Source organism: Spinacia oleracea, chromosome 5 (assembly GCF_020520425.1).
Source record: "Spinacia oleracea cultivar Varoflay chromosome 5, BTI_SOV_V1, whole genome shotgun sequence".
Lineage (NCBI taxonomy): Eukaryota > Viridiplantae > Streptophyta > Magnoliopsida > Caryophyllales > Amaranthaceae > Spinacia > Spinacia oleracea.
In genome coordinates this window covers 96398715-96407228 of record NC_079491.1, presented here as the reverse complement: position 1 = coordinate 96407228, position 8514 = coordinate 96398715, and positions in this window count along the sequence as shown.

Genomic DNA, 8514 nt, shown 5'->3' with positions numbered 1-8514 from the left:
TTATTTTCAGTTGAATTAAAATGAATTTAAATTAATTCAAGGTTTTAATTTTAGTAAAATAATTAGTATAAATTAAATTTCTAATAATTAGATTATTCAAAATTAAATTCCAAGAAAACAATTTAAATTACGATTTTTAAAATTAATTAAAAAACGTTTCCGAACTGAAAATTTAAAAATAAAATCAAAACACATCAATCGTAACAAGACGGGGCTTGGGCGCAGCACGAGGCAGCAGCGCCCCTTGACTGATCGAATGGCATCACGCGAGCAGGCCACACGCAACGCAGCAAGCCCAGGCCACGCTGCCCGCAGCCTGCCTCACTCGACGCGTCTGGTTGCTTCGCTGGGCGCGGCAGCTCGCGCTGTGGCGCAGCATGCTCGTTGCCCACACGCGACTGCTCGCCTGACTTGCGCCAATGCCCATCGCCCTCGCCCCCTCGCCCACGCTGCACACAGCACTCGCTATAAGGGCAGCGTGCTGCCTTGTGCTCGTGTGCCATGGCCCTTGCTCGGTGCATTGTACCGCATGGGTGACGAGCTTCCTTGCTCGTCGTCGCATGCCCGCACTATACAACTCCCCTTAAGGGTAACACGTAGCTTCCTTTGCTTTGTGCGTGCAAGTTTTATGAGCGAATTTCATAAAAATTAAAACTTTTATTTCAAAATTAATGACAAATTAATAAATCATATAAATTTCATAATTTTAGGGCGAAAAATCGAAAATTAATTAATCAATTAATTTCCGATTATCATGGATTCAAATCTAGGTCATAAAAATTTAAAATTTATCATAAATTAACAATTTTTATGGTGGTTTTTAATCATGGATACCTAATTAAATTGTCAATTAATTATGAAAATCAAATCAAATTCTAAATTATTCGAATTTCTTACAATTACAAATTAGGTTGTATAATTAACCAGCTTAGGCATTCAAATTTGTTAAACATATACAGTAGGTAATCAAAAATTCAAGATTTAACAACAATCGCAAATATTCTATTTAACATCTTAAAATTACAAACTTTTGCGTTCGAAAAACTAAAACCTCCGTAAAGTCATAGTTAGGCTTCGAATTTGAGAATTCTGGGTTCGGCCGAAAAATAATACTTTTGTCAAAATTTTAGAATGCATTTTACATGCGGAATTGACACAAAAATCACTCGATTTCGTTGAGTAACGAAGAAACTGCCGAATAACTGCCGAATAACTGCGTACATATAATTAAATAAACGCAATTTGCAATTAATTAACAATTACGAAAATTAATCACCCCTTTTAATTCTTTGCAAATTTGTAAAATTTAACCATGTTAAGCAATTATTATGGAATTAATTAGAGGCTCTGATACCACTGTTAGGTTATGATACATATAAACGAATATAAATCATGCGGAAAAACCATAAATGTTAGGATTCCAAATTAATTGCCACATAACAATTAGCATAATTAGGATGCATACTCTTTGTAGCGTGCCCTCCCTTGCTGCGCCCGAACCGAACAAGAACAAGTCTTTAGGACTCCAAGTGTCGTCCCTCCGTAGAAAGTCCACAGCACGTCCGGATCCGCCTTAAGATTGACCAACTAGAATCGCCCTTAAGGTTCTAAAATATTCGGCTATTATGGGCAAGTGTATGACTTAACTTTTGGCCCAAATTCTTACCTTTGAATACTTCAAACTCGTTTTAAATTATGAGCCTTGATCTCATACTTATAGGCCATGGAATAAGTAATCGAATCCTACTAGGATACGAATTAATTAAATTAGAATCCTAGTAGAACTCTTATTTAATTAATTTATCTTTTAGGATTAGGAATTTAATCATTAAACGAATCCTATACGCTTTAGGTTTCGTATGTGAACACAAACATACACGCACGCACAGCAGCCAACGAGGGGCGCCATGCGCGCGTTCGCACAGCCCGAGCAACGCAGCCCACTTGCCACGAAGCCCACGACTACCGCAGCCTTGGGCGCGCGCTGGGCCTGCCTTGCGGTGGGCCTGGCGCAGCCTTGGGCTGGCGTGTTGTGGCGCGTGATTCCCTTGCTGGACGTGGGCCTAGCTTCGTGTTGGGCCTTCGTCTAGCAAGCTCGTCCGATGCTAATTCGTACGACACGCTTCCGATTAATTTCCCGATTACGGAATTCATTTCCGATACGAACAATATTTAACATTTCCGATTCCGGAATTAATTTCCGTTTCGAACAAATATTTAATATTTCCGTTTCCGGAATTATTTTCCGATTCCGATAATATTTCCGATTCTGACAATATTTCCGTTTCCGGCAATATTTCCGATTCCGGCAATATTTCCATTTCCGATAATATTTTCCGATAAGTATCATGTTTCCGTTTCCGGCAACATCTACGACTTGGATAATATTTATATTTCCGATACGATCCATATTTCCGTTTCCGGCAATATCATCGTTTCCGGAGTATTCATTTTGTTTGCCTTTGACGATCTTAGCTCCCACTGAAACCAAGATCCGTCGATTCCGAATATGTATTAGATAGAGTATTTAATGCCATTAAATACTTGATCCGTTTACGTACTATTTGTGTGACCCTACGGGTTCAGTCTAGAGTAAGCTGTGGATTAATATCATTAATCCACTTGAACTGATGCGGCCTCTAGCTAGGCATTCAGTTCACTTGATCTCACTGAATTTATTAACTTGTATAATTAATACTGAACCGTATTTATTAGACTTATCATTAAATGCATACTTGGACCAAGGGCATTATTTCCTTCAGTTTATCTCTATTTCAGCAGTCAAGGGGGGCGCAAACACCTGAAAAAGGGAGGATGATCAATCCAACTAAAACTTGAAGAAACCTATCATTATGTGGCGGGATTTCTGGATACTCGTTAATGCCTCACTCCCTTCTTCTACTTTTGACATTTTACTTTCAAGCCTGATATCCGATAAACTTACTACGTCGCGACCGATCTGTGACTTGCTTGTTATAAGTAATCTTGATCTGCTAAAACTGATTTGTGACACCTTAGGTAGAACCAACTCAAAGTCCTCTTTCGTTACCACTGGGCTTGTTAGAAAGGATCTCGTTTAGGACCCCCGTCCACGAGGACGAGCAGGATGATCTAGAGGTGGAAGACGGAGCCATTTGTTTTCCAACTTCCGGGATCCCCGCATCCCAAGAAAAAAATGTCTATAGGAAGCTTGACTTTAGTTTCAAGAAAACCAATAATCATTTTTTTATTATAAATCCAATTTCATACTTTAGTTACCTTAAGAATTTAGGCATCTAATGTTCCAAGTACCTACCCAGAAAAAAGGGGAAGATCTAATTAGCTCTGGTTCAATATGCCTAGCCTTCTTTCGTAGCCAAGGGATTCCACTCTCCTTGCCGATAGGAGTAGTTAGTGCATGTCCCGGTCTAGCCAAGGGAATTTCTCTGAAAGCCAAGTTACCCTGATGCCATCGAGCTTAACTTAAATCTTCGAAGTTGGAGTAATCTTATTCCTTCCTTCGAGGCCTACCTTGATAATCAAAACCGTGAGGCCAATGCTCCTAGGTTGGGCTAGCGATTCATGACGAGTGGTCACAGTCATGCGTTACTCTATTTATATAGGAATAAGAGTTATACATATTCGCTTTCATTTATATTCGGGAGCAGCCAACTGGCAGCTATCGCATGTAGTCGTAGGAAGCATTTTTATGACTGAAGGAGATGGGAGTTGATAATTTACATGCTCTTGTGTGTTGAGAATCGTGGAAGAAGAAAGAGTAGAGGTCCCAAAGGTTGTGGTAACTCAAGGGGAAGGTCCAAGTCTAGAGACAACGAGACTAGCACATGTCATTAATGCAATAAGCCTGACCATATCAAAACGTTTTGCTACCGTTGGAAGAAAGAACTAACTAAGAAGCAAGACTCACAAAAGGAGGGATATGATAAAAATACAACAGCAAGCTAGCAACCGCCTCTAAGAGTGATGAATTTATGATGAGGTCACTTTGACTTTTGCATCTTGTGAGTGTCATCATGTAGAGAGTTCAGACACAAAGTGGCTTGTAGATTCAGGTGCTACATATCATTGTGTTCTTAAAGGATTATTTGTCGAACTATCAATCATAATTTTTGGTAGTGAGAAGATGGGAAACAAGAGCTCAGCTAGCATTGTTGGGTTGGGTGATAATCGTATGAAGACAAGTGTTAGGTGCATGCTTACATCGAAGAATGTACGTCATATATATTTCTGATTTATACCTTAACTTGTTGTCTGAAAATGTCCTTGATCAAGAAGGGTTCCGACATACCTTTAGTGATGGTAAGTGGAACTTGTCTAAAGGCTCGATGACAGTTTCTCATGGCAAGTTTTGTTTCTCTTTGTATAAAACATACTTGAATGTATGTTCCGGTGGCTAAATGTAGTTGAAGAAATGAATTCTCCGAAGCTGTGGCATCGAAGACTAAGGCATATGAGTGACAAGGGGATCAAAATGATATAATGTAAATCACTTATTACTACTGATAAAATAATTTCTCTTAACCTTTGTGATCATTGTTTGGCAGGTAAGAAACATTGAGCTTCCTTTTCTATGAAATCCACCAGAAGACAAGAAAAGTTGGAGTTAGTTCACTATGATGTTTGTTGTCCTATTAAGGTGGACTCTCTTGATGACAATAGATATGTTGTCACTTTCATTGATGATGATACTTGAAGAACTTGGGTGTATGTTGAAGACAAAAATCTAAGTGTTCTAGATTTCAGAAAGTTCATGGCATTGTAGAAAGGGAGACCGAAAGAAAGATAAAGCGTCTTCGGTGTGACAATGATGGTGAGTATACTTCGATTGAATTAAAGTATTATTGCTCATAACATGGCATTAGACATGAGAAGACAGAATCCGACACACCACAACACGATGGAGTTGTTGAGAGGATGACATAAGCATTGTAGAGAACGTGAGATGCATGCTTAGAATATCATATATTCCTAAGACAGGCTGAAGCAGTGCATTGTACCATGTATTTGATTAATCGATCTCCATCGATTCCTCTTGGTCTTGACATTCCACAAAGAGCATGAAAGGGGTGTGATCCACTTATTCGCATTTCATAGTCTTTGGCAGCAAGTCATACATGCATGTGCCTAAAGAACAGAGGTCAAAGCTTGATTCGAAATCCAATCAATGTGTATTTGTTGGGTATGGGGATGAAGAGTATGGTTTCAGACTCTACGATTTCGAAAATAAGAATGTGTGAGAAGCAGAGATGTCGTATTCTTTGAGCATGAGAAGGGTGCAGATCTTCTTAGTACAAGGTACACTTCTACTTCATAGTTGTCTTTTGATACTACTAATGGTTCTATTTCTACTAATCCTGTTATTCAGACAACAAATGATAATGTTTAGGATGTACTTGATGATGTACATGATGACGATGATCTTGATAAGTCTTCATCTGATGTAGAAATCCATGAGGAAGATGCACATAAGGAAGTGGCTCGTGAAGAGGTTCATGAGTAGGGAAGCAACCTACCCCTCAAGTGGAGGATACACATGTTCGAAGGTCAACTAGAGAGCATAAACCTTCAACAAAGTATCCAAGCTCGGAGTTTATTATAGGTAGTGAAGATGGAGAGCTAGAGAACTATCAAGAGGTGTTGTCTCATGATGAGAAAACCAGTGGCTCGATGAAATGAAGGATCAGATGGATTCCTGGAAAATAATGACACATATGAGTTAGTGAAGCCTCACAAGGGCAAGAAAGTCTTGAGAAACAAATGGGTTTTCAAAAACAAGTAAGATGGGGAGAAGATAGTGAAACTCAAAGGCAGATTGGTGGTAAAGGGATGCAACCATAAAAAGGGCATTGACATTGATGAGATCTTCTACCCGTTGGTGAAAATGACATCTATTAGATATGTGTTGAATTTAGCATGAAGTCTTAATCTTGAGTTGGAGCAACTTGATGTAAAAACTACATTTTTACATGGTGACTTGCATGAAGAGATCTACATGGAGCAACCTGATGGTTTTAAAGAAAAAGGGAAAGATAAACTTGTTTGCAAGTTAAAGAAGAGTCTTTATGGGCTTAAACAGGCACCAAGGTAGTGGTACTGGAAATTTGATTCGTTCATGATAAGCAATGGTTATAAACAAACTACATTCGATCCTTGAGTGTATTTAAGAAAGTTCCATGGAGGTAACTTCATTATCCTTCTTTTATACGTGGATGATATGATGATAGTTGGAAAAGATGCAGATTGTATTCAAAGTTTGAACAAGGCCTTGCCCAAGTCATTTGGCATGAAAGACTTGGATCCTGCAAAGCATATGTTAGGCATGGAGATTGCTGGTGACAGGAAAGCTGGGTAATTGTGGTTATCCTAGGAGAAGTATATTGAACGGGTTCTTGAAAGGTTCAATATGAAGCATGCTAAGCTTGTTAGTACACCACTAGCTACCCACTTTAAGATAAGTAAGCTAGAGATCTTGTTCTATAACAGAGAAGTAGAAAGAAGCTATGTCATCAATTCCTTACTCTTCTGCTGTTGGTTCTTTGATGTATGTTATGGTGTGTACTATACCTGATATTGCACATGCGGTCTGTTTGGTGAGCCGTTTCTTATTCAATCTAGGTAAGTTTTCCTCAATTTAATCATAATAAGAGAAGGTGACAAGGGTGAACTCCTCACAAGTCTCGTGGTTTCTATTATTCACATGGAAGGGATTTTCCACGTATAATTCGTGTGTGTTAATTGCATTTTATTCTTTCGTATTTGATTATTAGTTGTTGTTCATATATTGGTTGAGTTCTAGGGTTGTTTTATTGGTGCATTATTTATGCTATATTAGAGTTGTATTGTTTGGGTTATTGTCTTGGAGGTGATCCTTGTGTGTAGTTGATATACTACTTATGTCCTAATGTTGAAGAATACTTTATGTTCCTGACTATTGTGGGAGTGAGAGGGTTAGTGAAATCCACTCTTGCTCAACATGTGTATAATGATCCAGAGGTTGAAAAAGAGTTTCCAACCTTAAGGTTGTAGGTTTGTATCTCTGATGAACATGAAACAGTTTGACATGAAAACAACTCTTTGCAATGAGAAAAATAAGGGCTCTTCATTAGAATGGGTGCAAAATCAACTTTAGAAACATTTAAAGGAAAGAAGTACTTTCTTGTTATAAATAATGTATGGAATGAGAACTGTATGAAGTGGCATGAAATGGAAAAGTTCTTCATGTTGGGAGAAGAAGGAAGTAGGATATATTGTAGTAACCACACGTCATGACATAACTGCAAAAATCATAGGGGATAAGCATAAATATAAGTTGGAATGTTTTTCTCCAAAGAATTCGTGGCACTTGTTTGATAAGACATAAGTTTGGAAGAATATTGTTGAAAAATGTTATAACATTCTTCTTATTATATAGAAAAGTGAAAGAAAGTCTTTTATTTGGTCAGAACATAAGCGAGTGGAAATCAGTTAATGAGACTGAATTAGTCGCAATTAGTATGGTGGATAATAAGATTATTCCCATCCACTATCTTAGTTACCACAATCTTAAATCCTCCTTAAAATGTTATTTTAGCTATTTTGCATTATTTCACAAGGATACTGAACTAGAGAAGGATCTGACGGAGGTCAAAGTATTAAAGATATTGCTGATGGACACTTTATAATTTTGTTACATAGATGATTCTTTCAAGATGTAAAGAAATTTATGGTGGAATATAAGCAATTAAAATCCACAACTTGATGCATAATGTCATTAGTAGAAAAACTTTCATTAGAGGCGTCAGTTTTACATTTATTAGCGGCGTTAAAATTACAACGTCTCTAATTAAATAACAAAATGAAGTTAACTATATTATTGGAAGCATTATTTAGCGGCGCTGGTTTTTAACAAAACGCCTCTAATCAATGTTTAACATTCATTAGAGACATTTAATGAAATAAATTCTCCAAAAGATGCCCAACAACTGAACTCGCGTTTCTTCCCTAGCTTCCCTAGCTAGCTTTCTCTTTCTTCCTTCACCATTCATTTTCAAAAATCCTTCTTCCACCTTCCACCTTCTTCTTCCTGCAAAATTCGAAGTTCAAACATTCACCACCTTCAAGTCTCGCCGGAAAAAAGTAAGCATAGTATTAATTTCCACCGCCTCCGTCTATCAAAACATTACGAAATCATCTCCACCACCGACTCACAAAACTTTTTCATTCAACGGATCTTGTGGACTTGTGTCAAATTTGAGGGAAGAACTATAAGATCCAACTCACGCCCTTTGGTTTACTACAAAAATATGTCAATTTAGCAACACTTCAAATTTGTTGCTATTAATAAGAAACCCGTATCCAAATCTATTTAGCAACAAATTGGAAACAAAAAATAATGGTAACTAAATTGTTGGTTTCCATATGATATTGGAAACTAAATCTCAAAATATTTTGTTGCCATTTTGTATCCTTTAAACATGGTTGCCATATTGGTTGCCATGTCTAGGAATTTGTTGCCAACTTTAGCCACAGATTATT